At 33.3% G+C, this 25,725-nt stretch overlaps 1 protein-coding gene and 1 long non-coding RNA gene across 2 annotated transcripts in view; one reads left to right on the top strand and one right to left on the bottom strand.

Annotated features, from left to right (window-relative positions):
* Window positions 1-25,725, bottom strand: part of LOC139499281 (uncharacterized) — a 740,979-nt gene that overhangs the window by 381,965 nt on the left and 333,289 nt on the right. The window lies entirely within an intron of this gene.
* LOC139498062 (uncharacterized) lies at window positions 7,800-15,685 on the top strand. The gene is made up of 3 exons (XR_011657801.1): window positions 7,800-7,957; window positions 10,863-10,955; window positions 15,475-15,685. It is a non-coding gene; the product is annotated as an uncharacterized lncRNA (long non-coding RNA).

The following is a 25,725-nucleotide window of genomic DNA, read 5'->3' as shown; positions in this document are numbered from 1 at the left end:
TACACGCGACTTGTACTTTATTTTAAGTATGTCACTACATTTTTAGATAAGGACGCAGTTAAAGTCAATCTTCTAACATTTAGAATAATTGATATTCATTTAAATTGCGTTATGAAGGTTTTAATGCGGAAAAATCTCTAACTCTTATTTCAAACATTAAACAATATGTTAATGAAGGAATATGTTTGGTAAGGACCATATTTTGGTCTGATCATTCTTTTTAATTTTTAATGATATTAAATTGAAACAAAAGACATGAGGGTGTGTTAGAAGTATTTTGTCAAAGTTTAGTTATCAGACGTCGATGTTTACAATGTACACCCCAAGAAGTTCAAAAATAGAAATTTTACGAACTGTGAAATATATAATATATAAAATTTTAAAACAATGATTATATCAAAATATCTGTTTTGTCGACGCATGTGCACTATGGTTTCTGTCTAAAAAGTTTATGGAAATATACACGTTTTAATCAATTTTCAAGTGGAAACAATGCTATTGTAAAATTGTTACTAGAGCGTAAATACGTAAATGTTCAACAAAGAGACATATTCAAGACTTGTTATATGTAAACTATGATGTTAAATAAAATCTTATTCAATAGTTTATCCTAAAAAAGTGCCCATTGTAGGGCTTTATCGGACTCTTCTCCTTTACAACAATACTGTATCTGTAAAATGGGAAATTTTCGCGCCGTCATTATCGCAATTTACCAAACAGATCTAAATTATCGCCCAGCGGCAACAGCATATGAAGTATATGTGTCTCAATTGATACGTTACTCTAGAGCTATAGCTCACAGTACGTCGATTTTGTTGAACGAGGAATACTGCTTTCTCAAAAGTTGCTAAGACAGAGATATGAATCAATCAAATTAAAGTCATCACTCAAGAAATTTTACGGTCGCCATCATGAGCTGGTTGGACATTATGACAAAAGTGTGTCAGAAATCATATTTGATATTTTTCTTCAGTCATAATAACCTTTCATCATATTTACTGGACTGAACAAAGAAATAACACGACAGGTGTCGTATACGATGCAGGAAATGCTTACCCTTCCGGAGCACCTGATTTCACTCCCGGTTTTTAGTGGAGTTCGTTTTATTTCTTATTTATTATTTGTAACTGTTGATGTAAATGTCTTTTGGTTTATGAGTCTTTGTTTATTCCTTGGTTTTGATTGTTATTGTCTTTTAAATTTGTGTGATTTTTCATTATCTCATAAAAGTTGTTCATAAAAAAATTGGAAACTGTTCAGTTTTACATGTATGTTAATCAAGTGATAAAATAAATCAGAAATCCTTATTGTCGAGTCAAAATTGAAGTTAAAAGTCATGTTTGCTTATGAAAACGAATTCAAACAAAACAGTGAGTAATGACTCAATTAATAATGAATTAAGCACTGACAGGACTACTTACAATTTATTGATCTTTTGAGGTTAATTCATGCTTAAACTGATTGACAGGTGTAATTTGAAAGTCTCATATTAATTACATACTTATTCACATTGTTGATAACAGCAGTTATTCATAGATAAGTAAAAAAAGTAAAATTAAAAAAAAAAATACTGAGCTCCGCAGAAAATTCAAAACGGATCGTCCCTTATCAAATGGCAAAATCAAATAATAAAACACATCAGACGAATGGACAACAACTGTCATATTCCTGGTTAGGTTAAGATATTTTCAAATGTAGAAAATGGTGGATTGAACCTGGTTTTATAACAGTGCTACCAAATCAACTTCCTTAAACTGTCTTGAAATCCCGTTTGAAGGGTTTTACACTAGTAATTTTGGGGTCCTTTATATCTTGTTGTTCGGTGGGAGCCAATGCTCCCTTTTCAAGGCCGTACATTGACATATAATGGTTTATTTTTATAAATTGTTATGTGGATGAGAGTTGTCTCATTGCCACTCATATCACATCTTGCTATATATATTGGGTACACGACTGGTCAAATAAGGCCGACAACGGTACTGGCAGTGTTGGTTGTTAAATCTCTGTTGAATCTATTCAATTCAATTTATAATCAGCATGATTAAGTCATTGACGAAAAACATAAGCAACTAATTATTGTTAAACAACAGATTTTTTGTCTATAAAGTTGAGAATGGAAATGGGAAATTGTGAAAGAGACAATTAACCGACCAAAGAGCTGAAAACAGTCGATAGCCATCAATAGGTTTTTAACGCAGCGAGACAATCCCGCAACCGGAGGTGGTCCTCAGCTGGTTTTTAGCTCACCTGGCCCTTTCCCATCACTTGGCGTCCGTCGTCCGTCGTCCGTCGTCTGTCGTCCGTCGTCTGTCGTCCGTCGTCGTCTGGCGTCGTTAACTTTTACAAAAATCTTCTCCTCTGAAACTACTGGGCCAAATTACACCAAACTTGGCCAAAATCATCATTGGGGTATCTAGTTTAAAAAATGTGTCCGGTGACCCGGCCAACCATCCAAGATGGCCGCCATGGCTAAAAAATAGAACATAGGGGTAAAATGCAGTTTTTGGCTTATAACTCAAAAACCAAAGCATTTAGAGCAAATCTGACAAGGGGTAAACTTGTGTAACAGGTCAAGATCTATCTGCCCTGAAATTTTCAGATAAATTGGATAACCTGTTGTTGGGTTGCTGCCCCTGAATTAGTAATTTTAAGGAAATTTTTCTGTTTTTGGTTATTATCTTGAATATTATTATAGATAGAGATAAACTGTAAACAGCAATAATGTTCAGCAAAGTAATATTTACAAATAAGTCAACATGACCGAAATGGTCAGTTGACCCCTTTAGGAGTTATTGCCCTTTATAGTCAATTTTTAACCATTTTTCGTAAATCTTAGTAATCTTTTACAAAAATCTTCTCCTCTGAAACTACTTGGCCAAATAAATCCAAACTTGGCCACAACCATCTTTGGGGTATGTAGTTTGAAAAATGTGTCCAGTGACCCAGCCATCCAATCAAGATGGCCGTCATGACTAAAAATAGAACCTTGGGTAAAATGCAGTTTTATGGCTTATAACTCAAAAACCAAAGCATTTAGAGTAAATCTGACATGAGGTAAATTTGTTTATCAGGTCAAGATCTACCTGCCCTGAAATTTTCAGATGAATTGGACAACCCGGTTTTGGGTTGCTGCCCCAGAATAAGTAATTTTAATGAAATTTTGCTGTTTTTGGTTATTATCTTGAATATTATTATAGATAGAGATAAACTGTAAACAGCAATAATGTTCAGCAAAAAAAGATTTACAAATAAGTCAACATGACCGAAATGGTCAGTTGACCCCTTTAGGAGTTATTGCCCTTAATAGTCAATTTTTAACCATTTTTCGTAAATCATAGTAATCTTTGACATCTCTTCCTCTGAAACTACTTGGCCAAATTACACCAAACTTGGCCAAAATCATCATTGGGGTATCTTGTTTAAAAAATGTGTCCGATGACCCGGCCAACCATCCAAGATGGCCACCATGGTTAAAAATAGAACATAGGGGTAAAATGCAGTTTTGGGCTTATAACTCAAAAACCAAAGCATTTAGAGCAAATCTGACAAGGTGTAAAATTGTGTAACAGGTCAAGATCTATCTGCCTTGAAATTTTCAGATAAATCGGATAACCTGTTGTTGGGTTGCTGCCCCTGAATTAGTAATTTTAAGAAAATTTTGCTGTTTTTGGTTATTATCTTGAATATTGTTATAGATAGAGATAAATTGTAAACAGCAATAATGTTCAGCTAAATAAGATCTAGAAATAAGTCAACATGACCAAAATCGTCAGTTGACCCCTTAAGGAGTTGTTGCCCATTTTATTCAATTTTTAACAATTTTCACTAATTTGGTAAATTTTTGTGAATTTTTACAAAATATTTTTCACTGTATCTAAAGGTCCAAGTTTATTATAGATAGAGAAAATTCTAAGTACCAAGAATTTTCAGTAAAGTAAGATCTACAAACACATCACTATCAGCAAAACACAATTTTGTCATGAATCCATCTGTGTCCTTTGTTTAATATGCACATAGACCAAGGTGAGCGACACAGGCTCTTTAGAGCCTCTAGTTGACTTTTTGTATCGATGAGTGTATGTTTCATGGTGGATACTCGGATATCGTCGACATACATTTCTTAAATAACTACTAGATATAGATAAGCTACAGGGAATTCCAGATTTATATCGAACATTGCAGTAATGATTGTTTTTGTTTTGAACACATACGACTTCTGTTTAAGAAAGAGACTGGTTGATGAAGTTAAAGACATTTCTGTTTTGGAGTTAACAGTTCAACTTTAATACGATTTACTACTCATGTATACAATCCGATATTGAAGTTGGAAAACAGCATTTTCCTCTTTTGCGGCAGAAGGTGCGAACATAAGATTTAATAAAATCAACGGTACCAATTTTGTTGCACCAGATGCGCATTTCGACAATACATGTCTCTTCAGTGATGCTCGTGGCCAAAATATTTGAAATCCAAAGCTTATATAAAGTATTTTTTGAAATCCAAAGCTTATATAAAGTATTCTTTGAAATCCAAAGCTTATATTAAGTATTTTTTCAAAGGAGATTGAAGTCCCAATACTTTATTTTCAGTACAAAATAGTATTATAAAAGAAAGAGATACAAACAAAAGACGGAAAAAAAAGAGAAAATAAACCTTTAAGGGATATAAGCTGTCAAATTTATGTTCGCTGATTTCACTCAAATTCACAAATTTTAATAATTAATTACATACTAAAACGTATATTTGAATTATAAAAAGTATGAAAAAACCCAATTTGAAATGCATCCACTAGATGATATGTATCATCATGTCAAGACGCCATCAAACAAACATTCTAGGAAACCTCTGAAGACTGCGGACGGTCATATAACCCGATATACATATACAAACATATATATCTATATCTATATCTATATATATATATTAGATAGCGAATTCGTCAAATGGAATTTTTCTATGCCTGTTTGGAATTGCATTATAGTTTGCAGATATATGTAAATCATCGTATTTACATTGCTAAGAATGGGCTCAGGTAGATCTAATCGTCAATTCACCATATGGTGTACCATAGTTTCACTTTATGTTGACATTTTTTTTCTTTTTAAAACTGAACACGCCTAATTTATGCGTAACCCATCTCTAGATTATGTGGAATAATAAAAAATCACACGAACACGGATTCAATGAGGTCAAATTATTCACTTGCAACTGAAGAATTCATACGCGATGTTTCTTGACTTTTTAAAAAAAATTAGCAAACTCGCTGTTTAGTATTGTGGTATTTCAATTTGCTTATATAATTCAACAAAAAGAATCATATCTTATTTTTGTCTTATATATCGTAGATGATTTCCCTTTTTTTGTTACAGTTCGTGGGGTCTTCCTTCTGCACTAGTGCAATCTTAAATTTAAAAAGAACGAATTCAGATATCATTTTTTTAATTAGGCTCTCAACACCGATGCATTAGGGATGATTACGATCAAACATGTCAAACGTTTAAGATATTACATCCTTTTTTAATGCCGGATGTTTCAAATATAGTCAGCGATGTACATGTGAGAAAAACACTTACTTAAAGTAGATAAATGAACACTTTATAAGAGATATACTTCAAAAGTTATATATATACAAATTTAAAAAAACAACAATTTTAAAATAATATATCGTCTTAAATAATGTCATTTCTTTTCAGGTTGAGTTTACGTTGATGATTTAGCTTGTCTGCGTGATTCTTTCATTTTTCATTTCAAATATGAGAAGGTCAAATCAAATGGTATATAGTTATAGAGCATCGAATAGTATAATCGGTGTTTTTGAATTAATAACAAAATAGGGCATGTGATCGTATATTTTCGTTTGATACTTCAGAAGTATCTATGAAAAACATTTTAATGTGTCATCTATTTATTTTACAATCTATATCATAAAATGTTTTCTCGTTGAGAAAAAAAAATCGTAAATGTCAAACAAAATTGAGAATGTAAACAAAAAGACAATTCGACTATAGAACAGACAGCAGGCCAAGGCCACCAATAGGTATTCGACACAGCTAGAAAATCTCGCAGCCGGAAGCGGGCGTCTGCAGGCCCATACATATATATATACATATATACAACTCGTCTAAACATCAACCCAACAATGTTAGATCTGTAAATTTGCTTTCGCAAATTTTTGGTTCTTCCCTCGCCGGGATTCGAACCCATGCTACTGTGATATCGTGACACCAAATCGCCTGCACTGCAGCCGTCCCGCTAGACCACACGACCACCTGGGCTCTCAGAAAAGAGCTTTCGCTGGCCGTGTGTTACCTTTCCTGTCAGTTTTAATCTAGCGGCGTACTACAGTACATGATATATAAGGCATGAAGATGTTATTGTTACAGATCAGCTAAATTATCTATAGTAAAGGATCCTACAAATTAATGTAATATACAGTCACAGAAAATAATTATATTTATAAGTACGTCTGAGTCAGTGACAACTCTACAACAGATGTATCCATCGGATCGCCATCAATGATGGTGATACATGGCTGTGTACATAATGTATATACAACTCGTCTAAACATCAACCCAACAATACATATATATATATACTAGTTCACCAGAAATGGACTTCACAAAAAATCCGAAACATATAAATGAACTAAATTAAAAAAAAAAAAAAAACACACACACAAAACTAACAAAGGATAGAGTTTTCTGACTTGAGAAATAAATTGTGTCGATGAAAAAAGTAAAATAACGAAATATCCGAACTCGAAGGGAAATTCAAAACGTCATCATCTGAGGAGAGATAACTAACAATAGGAAACTTTACATCATCTCTTTTGTCAAACATTGTGGTATTAAGCTTCCAGTCAAGATATAGATATCAAGATTTAGATAGTGTTCACTATCAGTATTAGCTTTATTTAAAGTATGTTCAGCTGTTCATCTCTTAAGTGTACATACTGAAATCGTCATTCCTGAAAGCCAACATAAGACTCAAATTCTTAAAAGTCTTTGTTTGTATCAGATGTTGTTTCGATTGGTCTTTGCTGATTTTGTCATCAATAATAACCCGTTATACTACAAAAATGGTCCGCAATAAGTGATGTCGATTATTCTCCATTTAAGTTCCGATAACTTGACAATACACGGAATTTCCATAGGAAGAACACATTTTATCTAGTAAAATGTACATTTATCGTATCAAAGCATGACAAATTTACATAATTCTTTTGTCTGTTGTTCACCTCATAGAGTTAAAACAAAATTCTTTGCCGACCTTTTTATGCCAATTTATTAGGTATTTGAATTGTTTCTTAATGAGAATATCAGGCAAATCCTTGTTTTGCACAGTTTCTAGGTACGGCAAACCAATGGGAGATAACTCCAAATTACCCTAAATAAATGTTCCCGGATGTGTGTAAAAATAAAATCTTTGGGTGACCTCCTATTACGGCCTATTATTAACTTGTTAAATCTCTGAAGGTTCTGATTTCTTTTGATAGATGTTATATGAATATTCATGATTTTGTATATTATAATTTTCCAGAATACGATGAAATATTTGAGATAGAAACAAGGGTTGAAAGTTACATTCTTTCAAAAATATATACATGGGAACGTTATACAGCCATAAAATGTACTTTTTTATTAAGTATGATATATTTTTTAATTAATTAGGTCCAATAAATAATTCTTGATAGCTGTATTCATATCAAAATATTTTTTTATAAATAACCCTTCTAACAGAAGGTTTATATATACGGAGTTATTTCCCTTGCATTGACAACTTCCTGTTTACTTCTGATTTAATCAGCTTGAAACTGTCATATAGTTTAAGACTTTAATTTCGTTTAAAGACACTTTTGCATTATAAAGCCAGTTTATTGCCATTTAAAATTATTAAACCACATAACACACCAGAAAGAAAAGATACTGAACCATTGCACGTGTCATGACATGAGATAGTAAGGATACTGAATAATGTCACATGTGGTTTAACAGGTTGCCCCTCCCCCCTCCAAAAAAAAAAATGAGGGGTATCCCATAATTGAGGGACTGTCCCTAAAACCAGGGTTCATTTTACTAATGTAGAAAAAGAAAAAAAAGAAAATTTTAATTTTTTTAACTTTAAAAATTTCCTTTCCTATATAAATGTATATCAGCTGTATATATTTTGAACAACTTTTCTAGAAGTAGAAGAGGGGTCCAATTATTTTTGATAATAAAGAAGATTATTAACTAACTACACTGTTATTGGACTTAATATGATGAAAACTGCCAATGCAATATAATGTGTAAACTGGGCCAATACAGAATAACTCGGCCAATATAGATTTTTTTCTGTATTGGCCGAGTTATTCTATATTGGCCGAGTTGACACAAGTGCAGGATTTCGGAATGTCTCTAGATTTTACATCGAAAGACACGATAAACACAAACTGAAAGTAAACAGTTGTTTTGAAGACGCAGTTGTCATTTAGTTATCTTAAACATGCACAAAATGTCAGTATGGCATACATTTCAGGCGAAAGACGGTCACATTCATTTAAAAGGTACTTTGAAAGCAGACGATAGAACTATTTCAGGTTTGGGGAACGAGGATATCATCACACAAAGTTCATTTCTTGACGACCTCATAATTTCACATCGATTTTAAATTAGTTTCTGCATAACACATGCAATGGCAGTACCTTTCCAATTACTATTTATGTGTTGCGTCTAAATTTAAGTTGTAACACTTTATAGTGACTGAAAAGGGTAGAAAAATTCATCAGATAAGAAAATGCTGAAGACACCTGGAAACAGCACGAGATCATTATGTATTGCATCTTATAAAAAGAAACAAACTGAGATTTGGATAGTTCCACTTCAAGGTAAAAATATTTATCTCTTTTGAAATGAAATTAAAAAAATATTGTAACACTGTAGTTAATTAATAAAGATATTATTACATGTATTTCTGTATTGGCCTTGTTATTGGTCCTCGGCCAGCTGTACCTGCCAATACAGCAAGCCTCGGACCAATAACAAAGCCAATACAGAAATACTTACGTAATAATATCATATATAAGACAAGAAATATTAGAAAATTCTTGGACATGTTTTGACTATATAATACCAGATAGATGTATAGTTCTTTGGGATAGTTTCTTCAAATAATATGTGCTCATATGTACTAAAAAGTGTTTTCTTACATTTTTTTTTTTTTATCAAATATACCCCTCATCAAAGGGATAGTCATTACATTGGTTTTCATGTCGATCCCACCCCTTGTCGATCCGTCTCAAGTACTCTGATAGTTTAATAAAGTTATTAAAATTTTGAAAATATTTAACAACAGAGTGAATGTAATGTTTCCATTTATACATGTATTAAGTAAAATACACGAAAAAAAATAGACTTCAGGTACTATTTTATGATGATAGGGGGTCTCATTGAGGGGTTCTTGACCCGGATCCCCTTTACTGTTTTGTCAAATTCCTGTATCCTGCTTACACTATGTACGTAAGCAATTCTCATATTTTTGTAATTTCCCATGTCCCGCTTTACTTCATTTCCCGTTTTCACAGCACAATAATTTGACTTTCATGTGTCACATTTACAAAAAATTGACAATCCCGCGTCACGCTTAGACCCCAATGAGACCCACATCATAAACAAGCTTCTGTCCAAGTTTGGTAGAAATACAGGATAGTTTAAGAAAATTTGAAAAACTTTCATCATAGAGGGCCCTCATGGGGTTTTTGATTATGTGATGACTTGGCCGTTTTTTTAATGATTATTTGATTATTAAGCCAAATATTTCATGATTATTTGATTACCTAGGACTGTATTTTTAGTTTATGATTATTTGATTACTAAAGATAAGCAAATATTTAATGATTATGTGATTATATTGGCAAAAAAATGGTGATTATGTGATTACTAGGACCCCCCCCATGAGGGCCCTCATCATAGAGTGAATATTTGTGGACGCCGCCGAAAACGACTATGACGGAATGTAGAATCGCTATGTCTGGTTTTTTCTACAAAAGTCGAAGGCTTGACAAAAATGAGGATATATAAACAATTACATGCAATTCATAAATGACATTAAATAATTCATCTTACTTCTTCTGCTTACTGGTACTCCAATATATTCATACTAAACTTGCCTGTTGTCATGCATCCATCATTGATACTTTTTACAAATAATTAATTCCATTTATACTGATTTAAAAAATTTGTCACCAAATCCTCGAGTCAATATAGTTTATATCTTATTTTATTATGGGGAAGGATTGACTTTTGGCCGAAACGACTTGGGGATGGAACGACCAGATACCTTTATATTGAGGTGTTACCCCTCATTTGGGTTCACAACCCGTTTAACAACAATCAATATATATATATTTTCAACTTAAACATACATTACATAAGAATCCTCCATGCAGTAGCGGCAGTCCACTTTGAGTGCTTTTCTGTATTCACACTCGCAGTTAATGTTTTAATAACAAAAAAAATGACTTGGCAAATTATTCTAACGTAGTCAATTCTCCTCTGTTATCATGGTTATCAATATCACATTTGAAAATAATAATACAGTCTGAAAAATGGGGTCATATTAGTTCTATTTAAAATACATGTTGTATTAACATGACCCTATTTTTCAGACTGTTATTAACAGGAAACTTTCACGATATAATTTTTTGTTTACATATTTTTGTGTGTGTGATCACATTCTCTGAATAGTTAAAATTTCCCCAACATATATGTTCTGAATACAATGGTATAATTAAATACTGACAAACATTCAATTTGCTGATACCAAATCATGGCATTCTAAGAAATTTCAAGCATTGGCATCTAGTGTACATATTTGTATTTCAGATCTATATCATCATGGAATTTCCACCTAGAACTATCAAGAACATGAACCATAAGAGCGTTTTACAATATTTATGCAATCGAGAAATTGGAAATGTAAGTAAGAATAGAAGATATGATATAAAACTTGCGTACGCCCTTAGTACTGAACTTGCTTTGTATCATTATAATGACGTCTTTCAGAAGCGACTATGTTACCACTTAAACAAAGTCATTGACTGCACAAATGCAAGAGCCATTTTTATCATAAACTTTTTAGAAGAACTTATTTGTGATGTTATTGAGCCATGTCACCCAGACAAAATGGACATTGTTTTTATATATTTCATGATGAGATCAGAGTTTGTGAAATATGGAAAACTGAAAAAAATGAAGTGGATAGTAGGAGAACAAATTGCTAGAAATATGTTAGATAACTTGAAGAAATGGTTTAATGGTACATTTTAATATTCTATGCAATGCTCATTGTTGAAGGCTGTACAGTGACCTATAGTTGTTAATTTCTGTGTCATTTGGTCTCTTTTGGAGTTGTCTCATTGGCAATCATACCACATCTTCTTTTTTATATTTAAACTCCAACAAATATTTTGACTCAATTACAAAATGTCTCGAATAACAGACTTCACAAATTTGATCCCACTTTTTGATAAACATAGCCTTTCAGACTTTGATATTGTTTTAAACAACCAAATGGCATTAGAAATTTTTAATTATATCAAATCAAAAAATATCAACCAAGACAAAATGTGTAAGTGGTTTACTGAAATAACAAAAAACAATATAGAGAAAAAAACTTTAGTTACAAGGTTGCACAGACTGAAAAAAGAAGTAAGTCGAAAAAGAGGTCTAGAGAAGGCTACATTATTAACAAATGTTTTTAATACATGTAATATGTGTGCAAGTGACTGCAAAATACAAAATCAGAAGTCTAGTGAAGATGCTACTTATAAAAGAATAGCAGAAGATTTAGCTAATGAATTACAAGTAAATCAGGAAAAGAAGTCAATTGTAGTAAATCAGTTGAAAAGAAAATTAGAAAAAAATGTTGTTCTTCAAGAAAGAAAAATAAAGAAAGTTAAAATGGAAAACAAAACTTCAAGTGAAAATCTGAAATCTAGAATACAACAGCAAAATAGTAAAATTAAAAAGTTAAGATATAGTTGTAAAAATTTAAAAACTAAAATCAGAAGACAGTCATCCTGTGTAGTAAAACACAAATCATGTACTAAAGATTTAAAGAAGAATTTAACAGACATAGACAATATAAATAAGAGCAAAACACAAGAAATTAAAAATTTGAAAAGTGAACTGAATAAAATTCAGAGTTTGTACAAGGATGCATTAAAACAGTTGAATGAACACGAAGAGCTTGTAAGTAACCTTAAAACAAACCTAAATGACTCTATGCAAACAAGGGATTACCTTCATTCTTTAATGCAAGACGATAAAGAAATAGATATTTTGGACGAGAGGTTACGTGCATATACACCAGAATTTAGACAAGCCGTTATGAATATATCTGGTAAGAATGTAGCAACTGAACACATAGTATCCGTTATCAATGAAAGTCTTAAATTAGCTGGAAAAACTTTAAAGCAAATTCCAACACGAAGAACCATTGATAATATTGTAACAGAAAAGGTTGTGGTAAGTAATATTCAGGTCGGACAGTGTTTGCAAGACAAAGAAAAAACAACATTATATTCTGATGAAACACGGAAGTTTGGAAAGACATACAACAGCTTCTTTATAAGTGATGATGATAAAAATGTATACATGCTAGGTTTAAGAGAAATGCACAATAAAGCATCCTCCACAACTTTAGATACTTTTAAGGAGATTTTAACAGATATAGCTGAACTGTGTAATGGAATTTTAGAAAACAATGAGATATCACATGGATATAATATATTATGTAACATTCGAGACTTCATGTCAGACAGGGCAAAAACAAATATAGCCTTTACAGAATTATTAATTGATTACCGTAAACAAATTATGCCAGAAGTTGTTGATGGTTGGGATGATCTGACAGATGTTCAAAAAAAGGCCTGTTCAACTGTAAATAATTTCTTTTGTGGATTGCACCTGCTTGTTAACTTTGCAGAGTGCACCACACCTGCACTTAAAGAATTTGAAGTCCTTCATAAAGAGGACAATATTGTGAATGACCTTGAAAATGAGTTTGGTGTAGATGAAAGAGATGACATTTTTTTATCTAAATTTGATGGGGATGTTATAACATTTTTGAGATTCTGTGCAAAAAGTTTTGCCAGAGGAGTTGACGAGAAGTGTGGTTGTTTTGCCTATTTTAATTCATATTGTTTTGAGAAAAATGAAAAAAATAACTTTATTTCTTTCAGAGGAAACAGATTCAATATTGTTTTTCTAATGGGTGAAATTGCTTTTTACCATAGAAATCATATAGTAGATTTTTTGCAAAATGTGCATGGTGCAAATAATTTCCTGCAAAAAGCCACACTTTCTCTGTGTAGATCTAATCTTGTACTAGCCGAGTGTAAAGTTCTTGGGTTAATATCAAAAATTATAACTGCGCCATTGTGGCGCCTCATTGAAAAAACTGATAGACATGTTTTAGAAATGAATGCATATTATGAAATGCTTCTAGACTTTTTTTATGAAAATAGCAAAGATGCTAATTCCTTTATAAATTGTGAAGTATTTCCATTTGATGAGAATTTAACTCATAAAGACAAGTATTTTAATTGTTTAAAAATGCAGGATGATCAGATAGACACCCTTGCTGTGCAGGTAGCACAAACTTTGTTTGCTTCTTTTTATAAACTACTTAAAGTAGCGATGAAGGATCAACTGCCAGGAGGTCTATTTTATGTAGTATCACCAGAGTTAACTGCTGAAACTTTATCAGTTATACCACACAACAAGCTACCAGAAAGAGCATTTGGGATGCTTGATTTCATGGTCAGATTCAGACCTAATGCTTCAATTTTAACAAATGAATCATTTATCACATTTTCGTTCAACAAAACACATGAATGGTTGGATAGTTTACCTAAAGAAGAGAGAGATAAATTGTTGACAGATGCAAGGAAACAAGGTAGGGAATTAAGGGGAAAATTTAAATTGAGGTGTGCTGAAATAAAAAAGAAAAGATTAGAATTATTAAAGAAGAAACAAGAAGAAGTGAGGAAAAAGAAAGAAAACAGCTTTAGGAAGAAGGAAAAACAAACATCAGAAGTTATTTTTTATGGATTATGGCAAAGTTCTAGTGTAGCAGATGACATACTAAGGTCCATATCCAGAACAAGTGAGAAACGAAAGGCATTGATTGCACAGTTAAGGTTCCGACAAAACGTCTTGAAGCAATATGTTAAAGATAAGAAAATTTTTAATGCATCTGTAAAAGGTAAGGCGCTTAGTATAGATGCTCTAACAGAAAATGTTAAAAAGCTAATTGAAGAGGCTGCCAGTAAAGATGTGAGTAAAAATATACAACAAAGGTCATCTAGGATGCCAATTCTTGTTGGGAAAAAAGTTCAACATACTTTCAACGAAGGAACATTCACTGCCAAAGTAATATCAACAGTACCCGGATTTCCAGACTACTACAACTTAATGTACGATAGTGAATTAGACAGTGAAGGGAAGGTAACAGACACTACATCTATCTATACATACAGACTATTAGAGGATTATAGAGCCAAAAAACTTGAGATAATACCTGAGGTGGTACGTCTAAAACCATGTTTCAAGTTCTGTTCAAGCTTCGTTCTGCATGTAGTCGCACAGGAAGTGAAGTAATATGATTTCAGCATGGTCATGTATAGGAATACATGAACTAATCCAAGGCACTTGTTAACACCAAAACTTTACTTTTGAGTACATGTGCACCTTCATGACTTGTTTACACAAAAACTCTACTTTGAGTACACAATGCACCTTCATGACACTTGTTTACACCAAAACTTTACTTTGAGTACATGTACACCCATCAAGTTTTACCTTGGAGCTTCCCATATTCTGAATTGATCAGTATTGAAGTAATTTCAAATATATGGGAGGCTGCAAGTCATACTAACAACTAATGATTGATACAGTGAAACCTGTCTAAATTAAACCCTGAATAAACTGGAAACCATATTCTGAATTCCCTTCATCTCAGATTCAATGATTGAACTTCAGTCATGAATGAGTTTGGTTTAGTCAATAGACAGATTTCACTGTATAAATATTGTAACTAATGTATACAGATATTAATTTACTTTACTTGTATACTATACATACAAGTCTTTACATTGATCAGACAAACTTATTTTGTTTGAAATTTCTAAAATAAAAAAAGGTAATATTTATATTCATCGTTTTTCAGTGGAACAGGTATTTTAGAACTATAATTGTTGGAAGGTTGTTGTTTATTTTTATTTATAAGCATTCACTATATAAGAATAAGAATGTTTCAATAAATAAGGTTAATGAAAAAGAATATTTTAAACTATCATGACTATATAAAGACAGATGACATATTGCGAAACTTGTCTTGTGTCATGGTACACACACATACATTTGTATATATATATATAAAGAGTAATTTTACACATTCAAATGTTTATAAAACTTTATTTTGCATTTTCAGTATACCAATTGATGTTCTGAAGAAAGGAATTTGGCACAATATATAAAGGTATTGTCATAATTAATATTATGGGACTTTGGACATTAGCATTTCATGGGAGTGGTTGACATTTTCATGCTTTATGCTTCTATTTTGACCGAAAAACTGAACATGGTGGATTGAAATTGAGTAAAAAGATGTAAAAGAAGCAGTATTAACAAAACTATAACCCAAATGATTAAAAATATACATTTAATTGATTTTTAAAGAGAGGAAACAGTTTTTCTAGGATAGAAAAAAAATGTCATTTTGAAAATTTTCTATTTCTTTGTTGTTATTATGTGTATTCATAAAAGTGAAACTGTTTTGAAAATGTCTTCACAATGCCTTTAAAATGAGGTAAAGTTTTCTTGGATCAGTTGTTAAAAAAAATTCACTTTCCGTACCTACAGTTTCATACTAAACATACGTGCATTCAATTAACAAGTAATAACGATTTTTATCAAGTATTTTAACGAAAAAGGAGGAAACTGACATCCAGTTGTCATATCGATATTTAAAGTCTTTACAGTAATAAAGAAAATTCTATCGTTAATCATTTTGACTTTCAACTACCTTAACAATTATCAAAAGTTGCGCAAAACACAATTATATGAACATTTTTGTTACTTTTTGTGTTTAGGATAAGGAATAGCAATACACACATTAAATCTAAAATTGGTATAGGAATCTTCATCATTATAATGCAACAAAAAGAGTGCTCAATAATCTAAAAAAAGATTATCAATAAATATAAAGAAGAAAGCACTCAAAAATATTTAACATGGTCTATGTAAAATACATCTCTTGAACTGAATTTTAATGTGCGTATTGTAATTCGAATATTTTTCTGCATTGGCTAGAGGTATAGGGGAGGGTTGAGATCTCATAAACATGTTTAACCCCGCCGCATTTTTGCGCCTATCCGAAGTCAGAAGCCTCTGGCCTTTGTTAGTCTTGTATTGTTTTTAATTTTCGTTTCTTGTGTACATTTTTGAGTTTAGTATGGCGTTCATTATCACTGAACTAGTATATATATTTGTTTAGGGGCAGATGAAGAACATCTCCGGGTGCGGGAATTTCTCACTGCATTGAAGACCTGTTGGTGACCTTCCGTTGTTGTCTGCTCTGTGGTCGGATTGTTGTCTCCTTGACATATTCCTCACTTCCATTCTCAATTTTATCTACTTCGAAACTCGAAATATTGTATCTACTGGTTGTTATTTGTCTTACTTTGTGCATTTGATTTTTCCCAATTGTTTTTTGTTAATGAAGTTCGTCGTGCTTTAGATAAGCTTGATAGTTTTATTATTCTTTTACGTATAAGTCCATTTTTTTTTAGAGGTGATCAACATTATAAGGCGCCACTCCATTCAAATCATTACAGTTTAAATTGTTCTTCTTTCGCGCATATTTTCAGAAAACGACATCCTTTACTAAATGATCAAGTGCAATTAAGGAATAACAGTACTGTAGTTGAAGAGTTGCCACCGTCAATTGTAGATTTGACGGTTGCAAATGTAGTTTTACTGGCGACGCGTAGCGGAGACAGTAAAACGGAGATTTGCGAGCGTCAAATCAAAATTGACGGTGGCAACTCTTCAACTACAGTACTGTTATTCCGATTCTAATGCATTACAAAAAGAAATAATACGATAAAACTTGAAAAAAAGGTCTAAATTTGACAAATAAAAAAAATCCGCGAAACTTCATGAATGATTTTGGCGCAAAGACGTAATGGCTAAACGTGACGTCATACAAATGAAAACTTACAAACTGGAGATTTTTACGTTACCTGTACGATTCAAATTCGGATAAAATTACATTAAAACGGCGAATTCGAGGTAGGTGTTGTTTTATTTTCGATTATATAGTAGTAATCGAACATTTGTTGATTCAACAATTCAAAATGGCGGGTCCATCCTTAGTTACGCATGGTCAACTGTGGATTTGACGGCAACTTTTAGCCAATGAAAAAATTGTTACATACAAATTGCATTAGAATGAGTTACACTTTACATTTGTATTTAAACAACTGCCTTTTATAGCTGACTATGCGGTATGGGGTTTGCTCATTGTTGAAGGCCGTACGGTGACCTATAGTTGTTAATGTCTATGTCATTTTGGTCTCTTGTGGATAGTTGTCTCATTGGCAATCATACCACATCTTCTTTTTTATATTGATGCTTATTAATTATTGTGTGTATGTGATTGAAGTTTTTGCTATTTGTGTTTCCAAATAAACAAGTGTAGCCTTACAATTGTTTGAGAATTTGAACACCACCTTTTACATGAACCGAACTATGATATTTTGCACTGAAATAAACGCTGCAAATTGACGTTGAAGAGAAGATCAACAATTAGTGCGTTGTTTTACTGAGAGGCTTTGTCAATTTCTTGTAGTTATCTGTTTCTCGATGGTTGTTTCCTTTTTCAATATTTTTTAAATTCTATTATTTTGTAAATATGAATAATTTTATTTTGGATGTAACGCATCTTCTGATTGGCTGACGTCGTTTTGTTTATCACAGACACAATTTTGTCATGTGCCCATGACGTCCTAAACGTTTTTTCATGATTAACGCCGGTTTAAAATGGAATTTAGAGTTAAATTATAAGAAATAACTGTAATATCTGTCAGTCTATGACGAAATAACATAAAAAATGAGGTGCACACTGGTAAATAACCCGCTACGCGCGTTAGTCAGTTTGCACCACATTTTTTATGTTATTTCTTCATAAACAGAAAAAAATATCACAGTCATTCCTTAAGTAATTAATATCTATGAAATTTATACCTGAAATATTTATTTTAGTAAAAAAAGAATGTAGGTGATTGTCAACACATCCTGACCATAACTTAAAAACGGCGTAAAACAAAGCAAACACTTCTACTTCTCAAACTCACTCTGATTCTTTGAAATTTTGAAATTATTAAAGAGTGTCAAAGCTTACTGCAGGTAAAAGGTGGCTTCTATTTTCTGTAACTAATTCCTCCGAAAACACTCATGGATAAAAACAGATAATATCAGGTCTTTACTGTAACACATGTTGTATCTATTTGCTGAATAATCTCAAGCGCAAGCAACACCCAGAAGAATTTATGTTATTTGGATAGACAACAAAAATATTTCGATAACCAAGAAAATCCAACACGAAAAGGTATATATCTTCCTAATGCTGTTTATTTCAACCTATATCCAATAAGCCAGTTACCTTTGATGACTTTTACCTTAAATAATAGTATCATTACTTATAACTATTATAATCACAATATGACGGAATGCGACTATTGTTTCAACTTCATTAATCATTGCATGTAAGTATGATCTAAACATCTACTTAGCTTAGTTGTGTTTATTTATGAAAAAAAATTCAAATTAAGCGTATCAAAGGAAAAATTCTAAATAATTTTTGCCAGGAAATGCAATGACGTCATTTGTTTGTTTATTATAATATTGCTTCAAAAGTACTTTTGTGGAAAATCATATTTTCATTCAATAGTGGTATTTCAAATGAAATATTCAGCAGCAAAAAAACCCGAAAAAAAACAAAACAAAGAAAAAAAACCAATAAATAGGCTTTAGAGGTATAGGGGGAGGGTTGAGATCTCATAAACATGTTTAACTCCGACGCAATTTTGCGCCTGTCCCAAGTCAGGAGCCTCTGGCCTTTGTAAGTCTTGTATGATTTTTAATTTTAGTTTCTTGTGTATAATTCCGAGTTTAGTATGATGTCCATTATCACTCTACTAGTATACATATTTTTAGGGGCCAGCTGAAGGACACCTACGGGTGCAGGAATTCACGCTACATTGAAGACCCATTGGTGGCCTTCGGCTGTTGTATGCTCTATGGTCGGGTTGTTGTCGCTTAGACACATTCCTCATTTCCTTTCTCAATTTTATCTGCAACAACCTACATTGTTAGATTTGCCTATCCTTAACGTTCCATTGGAGCCACGTACATTAAAGTGTAGAAATGAATTGAAATAAAATACAAAACGCATCATGTTTCAGTATTACAGAAAAAACTTAGAATATCGTCTGGACATTATTGTAATAATTGTATTTCAAGATAGCAAAGCTTTCATTATAAATTGATAAATGTACAATTTTGAAATGAGTCTCTGGTGCATCGAATAATTGATATTGGTATCGCTGAATTTTTAATTGCAAAGACACCTGCTCAAGTACATTTGTATTGATATTACTAATTTTGTTATGCTTAGAACAAAGACATATTCTATATCTGAAATGCAAATATTTTATTCGCTGAGTTTTCTCCGTATGGAGGAATAGTCCGACCGATTGGTGCAGATATAGAGCAGAATTGCTCACTTGATGAGGAAAGCATGAAACTTTGCATAGTAGTTCTTGGTTATATACCCTTTGATTTCAGCTATGGACCCACTCTGAAAAATCCAATATGGCTGCCATTTTCAAGATGGTGGAAAAACGGTATAGATATCAAGATTGTCCTAATGATATTCTATATAATTTCGGAAATTAAAGTAATCATTCTTTAAAAACGGACTTCATGTTCTCGAATTTGTTATCAATTAATTTTAAATTATAAAAAATAAATTGGTTAATTCTATAACACATACATTTGCAAATATGGCTGCATATACAAAAACAAATAGTGAAAATCAAAATGTTAATCAATATGTGACATGTTATTGTAATTGTTCTTTAAATGCTTTCAGTTTTAATGGTTGGAATGAAATAGGTTGAAACGAGTCAATTGAACGTTAATATAGGTCGGATAACTTTGGTGTAATAGTAGGTAACTCATCAGAACTTTGAGGCAGTGCCGAGGGCACATAAGCTCGTGTTTCTTCAATGCCACGTCTTACGTCATTTATCGCGTTTTCATCTGCCGTACCCACTGCATCGTCAAATTATTCTATGCAATCAATAGATGTACCTTTCTTCAGGCGGATTAGATGCTTGCCATCATTTAAAACGGTTAAGGGGCAACTATTTCCTTTTCCACCTACAAGGGAAACCAATTCGCAACTATTCAGCGAGCATGGTCCTAAAGTGCACTCCTGAACAGCACTTTTATTAGTTTTATTGGTAACAGTCATTTTTGAGTTTGGAGGAACTATGATGGTTCGTTTTATGCAACCTTGCTGAGTTGAAATCTCGTTTCCACTGTTAACAAATGCCGCATTTATCACTTTATTGTTGATGGTAATTGTGGGAGTACTCAGGTTTATCACTGCGCTCAGTGTGTCCAAAATATCTAGCCTTAGTATAACATGGTCTGTTAATGGCTCTTTGCACACATCCCATTGTCTGTTTACTATATTGATGTCGAGAGTCGTTCTTTATAATCTTCCCAATAACAAGCTGTTAACCCAAACCACGTAGCGTTACGTTCTCCAAATCTGCATTTTCTGACGGAAATTAATTTCTCATTTACTAAAGTTATCATTGCAGCAGTGTCCACAATCATGCTCACATTCTGGTCATGTATAGTACCTCGTACTGCTAAGCTCTTTCAAATGGTTATTCTGATGACAATATCGGTCGAGGCCGTGGGCCTTTGTTCGATTTTGTGATGAGGTGATATTTCATGGCCAGTAGACTTTGGAATCCTGCGTTGGCCTACTCTCCCGACCCTTTGCTGTTTAAAGGCTCCATTGTTGGGGTTGAACTTTGATTTTCTCTGTATCCTGGTGAAGGTGACCGTTGTCTGAAATAACCGGGATTTCTGGAATTTGTCCGTGGAGATGCTAACCGTTGTCTTTAGAGACTATATGATCTCTAGCTTAGTAAGGGTGTTGGTGATCGATATTCCTTAAGCTTTGGTGTATTTCTATCTGGCGATCTACCGCGATTGTATTACTCAGGAGATCTTCCATGTGTATATACGGAATTTGATGAGACTGTTTTCAAAGTGAGAGGGTTAGCGCTATAAAACCAGGTTTAATCCACCATTTTCTACATTTGAAACTGTCTGTACCAAGTCAGGAATATGACAGTTCTTGTCCATTCGTTTTTGATGCCTTTTGTTATTTGATTTTGCCATGTGATTATGGACTTTCCGAATTGATTTTCCTCTAAGTTCACTATTTTTGTGATTTTACTTTTTGATGAGGTGATGTCCTCAATGCTCTTCAACTTTGTACTTGTTTGGCTTTACAACTATTTCGATCTGAGCGTCACTGATGAGTCTTATGTAGACGAAACGCGCGTCTGGCGTATTAAATTATAATCCTGGTACCTTTGATAACTACTTCCATTGAACTGGTGATATTCCATGATTATTAGATCAGAAGAACCGATGTTATATTGATCGGCCAATCCACGGTTATGCTGATTAATTGAAAGCATAACATCAACTAGTTTTGTGACAATTTGTGTGTGGTTATGCACCTCATTATCCAAAGGACTGCTCATATTTCCTTTATCGGTCGGTTATACTGCGCCATCAGCAAAGTAGGCTTGTCGATGGTCATAATTGGTACTTTTTTATCCATAAATCGCCATCTGGTTTGCTATTGAGGTATTAACGCCTTGTTGAAAATTTCTGGGTTCCTCTATATAACATGTTTTGAAGAAGATTTGTCTTTACATCCTTGAAGAAATGCTTCGGTTCCAATCTGGTTAGATCGTCTTTCTTGCTGAAGCGCTGCTCCAAATGATTTTTTTTTAAGGCCTTGGGATCATCATCTGTGTTTACTTTGCGAGCGTACTCAAAGCCAACATCCGCCTGGCAATCTGGGGCCTGCACACAGTTTTCATGTTTTCCCATTGTCATTTACCGGCAGTTCGTTCAAATTGGTAATTGAACGCCTCAAAATTCATGGATCCTCTTCAATTGAGTTTTGCACTTTTGGGAGCTGTGGGTTTCGACTCGGGTCCCTTGAACCAAGATGTTCTTGTCATCGGGTATATTCTCTCTCCAATGAGGTGTCTGAAGAAGAGGTGTCGCCACACTCTTTTGGTTTCCTCTGCCCTTTCCTGGATCGGTTAGTGGAGTCAGCTTGCTGTTATGGGAAGCCTGTTAGAGCTCCAGGAGCTTACGAGGTTGTCATTATTGGAGTGATAAATGTGGGATTTGCTATTGACTCGACGGGGATTATACCGTAAGTAGGCACTGCATTCAGCATTGGAGAAACTTGACAGAATCCACTTGCAGCAAATTGTTTCTGTAATGGTGTGCTGCTCTGCACCAAATATTATGTGATCATAGAAGATGGTTAGTGTTTGTAAGAAAACACAAAAGCCTTTTGCTGGTATCCTTGATTAGTACTAGAAGTTCATAGTATGTCCTTAAATGGAGATTGTTGTTGAATAATTTGAACTGTCTCATGCAAGGCCAAGGGCCCTGACATAGGATTTTTGACTTGAGGTAAAGACACCTATAACAGAGTTGGCGCGGTTGATGGTTCATGCGAACTACAATTAGGGAAAGACCCAAGGCATGGATTTTGTTGTTTACTTTTGGTAAACTTGCGTTGTAAATGTTGTACTTGCTAAGGTCAAATTTTGGCTTAGATGATGTGTCTATTGCAGGAATTTCAGCTTCTTTATTTCGATTGTCCACTATTTCATTTACAACAGATGCCAGTTGTTGGAAGGTACCCTGCTGTTCAAATGCACTTTTAAATTGAACTGTGTCTCGTTCCTCAGTTGTTTTCAGCTTGTCCATTTGTCTCATAACACAACATTTAATATCTTATTGGTCTGATCATCAATTCCGCCAAGCATGTATTACTAGCCTTGTGATCTATCCTGTCTTCAGACTGCTGAAGTTGCTGAGATATTGCTCTCATCTGTTCGTTATTAATATTCATTGCCTCTTTCTTTTCAGCTTCAAACGTCATGAGACCAACACATATTTTATCTATTCATGCTTCGCTCTGTTTTATATTGCGGTAAATCTCAGCTGTTCTTTGAGCATTAGATTTTCTATCTGCTAAAAATTCTTGGTACAATTGTCAAATAGTCATTTCTGAGCTGTCTTCTGTTAAAGCGTCTTCAGCTGTGGGTTTCTCCATATCCCCAAGTGATTCAGTTTCTGCCATTTCAATGTTCTTGTCCTTGTTGTCCTCAATTCCTTCCATTTCACTGATACTAGAACACACCCGTGATATCGCGGGTCCGTGACTGAATTAAAGTACTGTATATAATTATGCGCAAGCCTTATTTTAGTATTAGTATTGTCATCTGATAAAGTCATGCCGATTATAAGATACACAGTTTTCTCTGCTTTCAAATCTTTCTGTTTGAACCCGTCGAACTGGAACTTATCAATTATTGGTAATATTAATTATTTGGAAAACAAAAGGTCCTGGAATGGAGTATTTTTTAATCAACAGCATTGTCCTATATTAGTTATAAATAAAGTTGAATTCTTTGATTCGCTGTTTTACGTCATGCCCGCTAACAAATTGAAAACTGTACATATACGCCTCATTTTTAGTCCAGATTTTTAGTATTCGTATTGTTATCTTAGAAAGTCTTACTGATTAAAATACTACAATAGGTAACAATTTGACAATTTAGTAGTGTCAACCCTTTGATTATGACCCGTGTATATAGCATAATCCTGAATACACCGTTTGTTGGCGCGCCTGTCAGATGCGGAACGTACAGATAAGGTAATAGGTAACAGGTGAATATACTATTGGTATCGGTATCGGACTCGACCCGGAACTTAATTATTGGCAATATTAATTACGTGGAAAACAAAAGGGCCTGGAGTGGTGTAATTTTTAATCTACACCTTTGTACTATATTAGTTATATATAAAGTTGAATTCTTTGATTCGTCGTTTTTACGTGATGACGGCTGACAAATTGGACCTCGTAATTTTAGTATTATAGATATGTTTTTGAATGATTCTCAATTCCCAGTTTAATATCTCAAATGGCAAAATATGGCGACCCAAGAAATAAGATAGGCACAGAATAATATCTTAAGGCCCAAGACAACAAATAGTGAAGCTTTTAATGGAAGCTTCTACTGCAGCTTTTTATGAAAGCTACTACTTTGTGTATGAAATGACAAGCAACGCAAAATCAAAAAGGACAGAACTAAAACAGATACTAAATGACACGATACATCAATAAAATGCTTATATTCAGGTCAATTCTCAATAATGAATATTTGCTTTTTTTTCAAGGCGGCCATTTTGTATTTCAAAGATAGATCAAAACAAAATCTTGCTAAGTATACCAAGTCATTCAAATATGTTGATTTTTGTGCTTCCAGCATCAAATCCACCGTGGTTTGTGCAATACTGGAAAATATTTTAGAACGTACGGCAGCCATCTTGAAATAAGCCGCCATATTGAATTTTGAGGGTGGGTCCACAGCTAATATTGCTCAGTGCACAAAAATGTACCATCATGCAAAAATTGGTGCTTTCCTCATAATTTGAGCAATTTTTTCACCGTTCGGCTGGGCTAGAATAACGCTGGGTATTCTTATGTACTGCAGAAGTAATTAATTACTGCTAGGGGCGCACAGAAAAAAAATCCCCGAAAAGAACAACAATACCGAACTTCAAGCAATATTTTAACTTGGTTTTATAGCCATCAAAACCTCTCATATTGTTATTCAATACACAGGAGATATATTTCTGAGCAGATACCATTATAATGATAAGATTTGTGCTATGACACATGATATATACTAGTGGTTGTCTTTAACATATATTACTTCACATTTGTTACAGTCCAACTGATAATTACATTTGCGTTAGTGAACAGCTCTCTGTTAATACCTACCTTATGGAGAAAAAAAACATCCTCTATCAAGGAAATCTCAGTTAAAATATCGATTTATTGTTAATTTGAACATGGAAATACAATTCCATTACTAGCAAAAAGAAAAATGACAAAAATACTCCGAGAAAAATTCAAACCGAAAAGTCCCTAATCAAATGGCAAAATCAAAAGATCAAACACATCAAATGATTGACCAACAACTGTCATTTTCCTGAATTAGTACAGACATTTTCTTATGTAGAAATTGGTGAATTTAACCTGGTTTTATAGCTAGTTAAACCTCTCACTTGTATCACAGTCACATCAAATTTAAGTTTTTGTTCTCACTTATACAGTCGGCGTCATTAGCAGATAAGCAGCAAATGCTAACTCGAATGTTTTGGGGTTGACACGGCTAGGAAACAAATTTACGAACTCCCGCACCCATAGTAGAACGGATGGGTGCGGTGCGGTCATTCTTATGACAATCATGTCTTCAGGATCATA

This window comes from Mytilus edulis, chromosome 12 (genome assembly GCF_963676685.1).
Source record: "Mytilus edulis chromosome 12, xbMytEdul2.2, whole genome shotgun sequence".
NCBI classification, from domain to species: Eukaryota; Metazoa; Mollusca; class Bivalvia; order Mytilida; family Mytilidae; genus Mytilus; species Mytilus edulis.
Note: the sequence above shows the minus strand (reverse complement) of the source record. Positions and strands in the feature narration are given on the sequence as shown.